At 44.2% G+C, this 6,362-nt stretch overlaps 1 pseudogene; it reads left to right on the top strand.

Annotated features, from left to right (window-relative positions):
- Positions 1–6,362, top strand: part of LOC129684471 (katanin p80 WD40 repeat-containing subunit B1-like) — a 38,749-nt pseudogene that overhangs the window by 27,597 nt on the left and 4,790 nt on the right.

Raw genomic sequence — 6,362 nt, 5'->3', positions numbered from 1 at the left:
GAAGGAAGGAAGGAAGGAAGGAAGGAAGGAAGGAAGGAAGGAAGGAAAGAAGGAAAGAAGGAAGGAAGGAAAGAAGGAAGGAAGAAAAGGGAAGGAAGAAAAAGAAAAGCGTCTCTGCTTGGTGTAATATATGCTGTGGTTCACCCCCATATTCTTGGACATTTGAACACTTGGTCCCCAGTTGGTGACTCTCTTTGGGTAGGTATAGAGGTGTATGGCCTTAATGGACAGAGTACATCACTGGCGCTGGCTTTCAGGTTTCGGAAGCCTTTTGCTTTTTCCAGTGTGTTCTCTCTGCTTTCCACTTGCAGTTTAAGATTCGAGCCCTCAGATCGCTGCTGCTCCAGCTACCACTGTCCTCCTTCATAGTGGTGACAGGGTCTGATCCCTCTGGAACTGTAAGCCCTTCCTTCTATAAGTTGCCTTGGTCATGATGTTTTATCACAGCAATAAGAAAGTAACGAATACCCCAGGCTTTGCCTGGGGGGCACTACTAAGTCATCCATTAGCTCTTCCTTAGAGGGGCCAACATTGTTCTAGATGCCTCGTTAAGGATGAAATCACTAGCATTTACTAATTATAGAGGAATCAGGACCCTCTGGAAATGAACAGTTAGCTGCTGTGTAGGTGCTGGGAACAGAACCTGGGTCCTTTGCAAGATCAATAAGTGCTCTTACCCACTGAGCCATCTCTCCAGCCCCAAATTCCACACTTTAAATAGCCATTTTTTCTTATTGGTGTTTGGAGAGGAAGGGTTTGTTTTGGCTTAAAGTTCAAGGAGGTAAGACCATCACGGTGGGGAAGGCATAGCAGCAGAAACATGAGTGGACAGAAAATGAGGCTAGGAAACTTCAAGGCCCAGCTCTAGAGACTCACTTCCTTCAGCAAGTCTCCACCCTAAAGGTTCCACAACCATCAGAAATAGTGCCATCAGCTGGGGACCAAGTATTCAAACACATGAACCTATGGGGAACATTTCACATTCAAACTACAACATATAGGATATGTGTTTTGTACCTCTGTAAAATTATTATTTTCAAATTTTGCATCTTGAGGTTTGGGTAATATAGTTCAGTTAGTAGAGTGTTTGCCTAGCATGCACGAAGCCCTAAGTTCAGTTCTCAGCACTGCATAACCTAAGTATGGTAGTTCACACCTATGTATCCTGGCACTCAGGAAGGAGGTTCAGGAGGGTCAGAAAATTAATGTTATCTTAACTAAATAATGACTTGGAGTCCATCCTGTGCTACAAGAGACCCTCTCACAAAAAAAGTAAACCTTAAATCCAGGCATGGTGGTTGACACCTTTAATCTCAGCTCTTAGGAGGCAGAGGTAGACAGATCTCTCAGAGTTCAAGGCCAACTTAGACTATATAGTGAGTTCCAACACAGCGGTGCCTACATAGTGAGACCTTTTCTAGGAAAAAAGGAAGGAAGAAAGAATGGAAGGAAGGAAGGAACGCAAGCTTGATTCCTGACCTCCTGTCATCTCATTTACTTTCATTTTTAGGACCAGTTTTCAAGCTCTTTTGCCCATTTCTTGTACAGATACTAGTGTTGCTCATGATTTCTACCACATTGATCCCATCCTGAGGCCCACTCACTACCCCCACTTCTCTCCAGATCCAGAGGTGCAGAGTATGTGAAAATCAGGGAAGGATTGCATTGGAAACCCGCACATAAAATCGAGAGTCAACTAGAAACCTTCAGAACTGAGCACCTATTGAAAGCCAGTGTGTGTGTGGGGGGGGTCTTAACTCAGTTGGTGGGATAATTGGTTATTTTGATAGGATCTAGAACACCTAGGAGGCAAGCCTCCAGGAACATCTGTGAGAGGTTATCCTGATTAGGTTAATTGAGGTAGAAGGAAAAATGGTTGACACTGTTTCCTGGGTTTGGGTCCTGGAATGTATTTTAAAAAGAAAATAGCTGGCCATAATGGAGCATGTCTTTAAATCCCAGCACTCAGGAGACAGGCAGCTCTCTATGGCTTCAAGGTCTATCTAATGAGCTCCAGGCTAGCCAGGCCTATATATAGTGAGGCCCCATTGAGAAAAGGAAAAGCACAGGTATTTGTTGTTCTCTTCTTCCTGACTGAAGAGGTGATGTAATCAGAGGCTTCAAGTCCCTGCTGCCTAGACATCTCTGCCATAATGGACAATACCAAGTGTAAAACAAAATAAGCCCTTTCTTCCTTGTTTGCTTTTATCAGGGTATTTTATCACAGCAACAAAAAAAGAGCAATTAAGACAGTCAGTAAAGTGTTTGCCATGTAAGCACTAGAGGATGGCACAGCCGTACCCACTAGAAACAGCAAAAGTCATGAAGCCAGCACAGCTGTTTGATACAGTTCCAGCAAAGCTGAGCTGAATGCTGTGATCACTGTCATTCTGTCTCTCACTTTTAGGTTTAGGTATCTGCTTGTTGCATTCTGCATTGTGATTCATTTTAGTCTTTTCCCGAGAAAATTATGTGTGAGCCTTTTTAGGAAAGCACTTCTGGTTTTATGGAAATAACTTTAGCCCTATTTGGAAGTCTTTCTTATGCCCTGGAGATCATAATAAGCATGAAAAAGCTAGACATTTCTTTGTGAGGCTATTATTCCAGGAATCTTCTTGGGTTATCTGCCCCTATGCAAACTCAAACAGCATAAATGGAACAGGGTAAACTTAGAGATGGTTGAACAAACTCTGACTGACCAGGATAATTGGTAACAGATTCAAGGCCTCTTTTTAAAATATACTTGGAGCTTTCTGATAATGTAGCTTAAAGATAGGGGAGCATAGGGGATGCAGAGGCAGGTGGATCTCTGTGAGTTCCAGGCCAGCCTGGTCATGGTCTACAAAACAAATCCAGGACAACCAACACCACACAGGGAAACCCTGTCTTGAAAAAAATAAAAGAGATAGGGGCTCGTACAGGATATACACCTGGAGGTATAGAACACAATAAATTAGATTGACTAAAATGACCTTTTCCTACTTAATAATGGAGATGATGAAACAATATAGATAAGAAGGGATTTGTCTGGAGTGCTTTAAAACTGCAAATACTGCCAGCCTAAAAGAAGACTGTCATGTAATAAATGTGTTTGCTTTGGCAGAGATATTCTTTAGATTCTTTGAATTGGAGTTAGAGGGCTGATAATAAAAATAAAATCTGAAGCCAGGCATTGTGGCACATGCCTGTAATCCCAGAACTTGGGAGGCAGAGGCAGGTGGATCTCTGTGAGTTCAAGGCCAACCTGGTCTACAAAGCCAGTCCAGGACAGCCAAGGCTACACAGAGAAGCCCTATCTTGAAAAACCAAAATTAATTAATTAAAAAATATGTTTTGTGACATGTGATGAAAAATCAAACACATGTCTAGGGGGAAAAAAAACTATACTTCTTGGATAATCATTTGTCTGTTCTGTGAAACCTGTATAAATAAAGAAGCAACCTGCTTGTTAGTCAGTCAGAGCTGCAAGATACCCTGACCAAGTGCCTGACTTACTCCTCCTTTGCCGAATCCTTATCAGGAACCCTGTCAACCACTGGGGATGGCTCCCAGCAAGAGGACCTGTGTTCAGTCCCCAGCACCCACAGAAAATGCTAGGAGTATTGAGTGGTAGGCTCTGGATCCCAATTAAGGGACTGCTCAGTAAACCAGGTAGATGGCCTCTTTGGAACAACTCCCAAGGCTGACCTCTGACCTTCAAACATGTATATACATGTGTACCCCAAGTCTATTTGTATTCCACAGATGTAAGAATTCAATAAAACCTTCAAGGTTTTATGAAGCAGCATAGGCTCAGTGTTAAGAGTTTTGTCCAATAGTGTAAAGCTAATAAAAACCAAAGGCCAAACAGGCAATGCCACAGCAGTTAAAGCACTTTCCATACAAGCATGAGGACCAAAGTTCAGATCCTCAGATCCCAGTAAAGACTATATGGGCATTGTGGCCCACCTGTCATTTCAGCCCAGGAAGTTGGAGACAGGGTTCCCTACAGTAAGCAGGCTATGGAGACTAGCCATTTCGGTAAGCTCTGGGTGTGACTGACAGATCCTGCCTCAATGAATAAGGAAGGAGAAATATTAAGAATACTTCACAACATCAACCTTGGGCCTCCGAATCCATTCATGTGACCACACATCCATGCATCTATGTCCCACACACATGAAAACACACATACAAAAAATGCATATCATACATGCAAATACCCATGAAAAACACACACACATGAACTAAAGGCCAAAGCCGTATCATTTCACTGCACCATCAACCCAGTGGACCCCCTCAATCCCCATGCACACCTAACTGGCTCCCACCATCTTTCCATCCTCCTTTCACTGTTCCCTGGGTAAAAGGCATCAGGACACACTCTTCATACCGGCCCCTTCTTCCAGTCAGCACAGAATCAAAGCTGTTATTTCCTATCTCCTAGGCAACTTGACTCAGCAAGGCTCCAGCCCTGTGATGCTCTGAGCTTCAAGACTGACCTGGAATGCAATGTCTCCCTTTCCCTCGCAAACACATTCTTCTCATGCCTCCTTGTGGAGCAAAGACCTCATCCAGAAAGAGGCCAGGTCCTCAGCCAGCCATGCCTTCTGGTCTCCATATTGTTGTAAGGAGAAAATAATTTTTGTGGAACCACAGTATAGAATAAGCACTAGGCTAGGTGTGGACTGAGCTGAAACAGACTTTCATTCAGCTCTGGAACACTCTTATTTGTCACCCACGCCCTACACTGCTTGCCCTGCTTACCTTGAGCACCCTGGCTCAGCATCAGCAAGCTACCCTCCTTACATCTCCATCTATTCCGAGGCTACAACTCTCCTTGAAGGAAGATCAATCAACCCTCCCAAGGTTCAACCCTTCAGCTGATGCTAGAACCCAATCTCCTCCCAAGCACCTTAAATGTTCCTCTTCCAGCCTTGAGTTCTCACCCTGACCCCTTTCCTTGAGTACCAAGCTTAGTATTGCCCAAGCTTTTGTTGTAATTTTAAATACATTTTAGTTACATTTATTTGTTTATTGGGGTGGGGACATGCAGATATGGAAGTCAGAGGACAACCCGTGAGGACTGAGTCTTTTCTTTTCCACCATCTGAGCCCCCGAGACCAAACACAATTAGTCTTTATTGGCAACAAACGTTTTACCCACTAAGCCATCTCGCCAAGATTTTAAAACACAGTAATCTTTAGTGCCTGGTTTGATGGTTCATGTCTGTAACCCTAGCATTTGGGAGCCTGAGGCAGGAGGATCACTGTGAATTTGAGGCGATCTTGACCTACATAAGCAAGTTCCAGGTGAGCCAGAGTTGCAAAGACTCTGTCTTGAAAACCAAAAGTAAACAAACAAGCGAAAAAGGTGATAACCCATCGACCTTGCCCTTCCTGGGCTCCGTCCTTCCCTGTAATCTGACTAATGACAGCCTGTCTGGTTTCCTGCAAATGTCATCATTAAAGCCATCAGTGACCTCCTTGCTTTCAGATCTTCTGTTGTTGTTTTGAGACTGGGTCTGATGCAGCTCAGGTACGACCTCCAACTAACTAAGACTAAGACTAAGGATGACTGTGAACGTCTCACCATCCTGCCTCTGTCTTCTCTGAGTCTGGGGTTAGAGGCATTGCACCGCCACACCCTGTTTACTATGAGGTACTGGGGATTTCATCCACAGCTCTGCTCATGGTAACAAGCACTCTACCCGTAGAACCTTTGTGAAAAGTCTTCTTCCAGGAATGCCAACCACTGGATGGTACTCTTCCATTTAGGACATGCACCACAAGTTCCATGCAATAGTAAAGATAATCAAGGCTTACCCTTTGGCCAATACCAAAGTCCTCAAAGCCTCCTCAGCTGAAACGATTGATTATCTTGTGACAACAGTGCCCTCTTGAGGAATGTTTTTCAAATTGCATTGCTGCCTTTGGCGGGTGGGACTCCCTTCTCATTCTAGCCCTCTACTCACAATTCAGCTTTGTCACTCCTGCCAGCATGAGAAGGAGTTCCCTTTGTTGATCTGGTGGGGTTGAGATCATCGTGGAAGCAATGCTGTGTGGTTAGCTGCTGCTGGGTTCTTGATGCCCCGATGCACCTTCATCAGTGGCAGTGTCCTTGGGCTTGCATTCTCTGAGGAAGCCTAACGCAGCCCCTGTAGAAAGCCTACAGAAGATACCAGTGAAGAGAGGCAGGTGATTCAGGCCACTCTGGTGCAGCCCTAGCTAGTTACTAAATTGAAGAGACATCTAAGTCAGAACAGTTCAACTGAGCCCTTTTCAAATTCCTGCCCCACAGAGCACACAAAAGATAATAAAATTATTATTGTTTAGTTGTGTGTGTGTGTGTGTGTGTGTGTGTGTGTGTGTGTGTGTGTGTGT

Source organism: Psammomys obesus, unplaced genomic scaffold (genome assembly GCF_907164565.1).
Source record: "Psammomys obesus unplaced genomic scaffold, mPsaObe1.curated_primary_1811, whole genome shotgun sequence".
In the NCBI taxonomy this organism is placed as follows: Eukaryota; Metazoa; Chordata; class Mammalia; order Rodentia; family Muridae; genus Psammomys; species Psammomys obesus.
The sequence above is the reverse complement of the archived record's forward strand: the minus strand, read 5'-3'. Positions and strand labels throughout refer to the sequence as shown.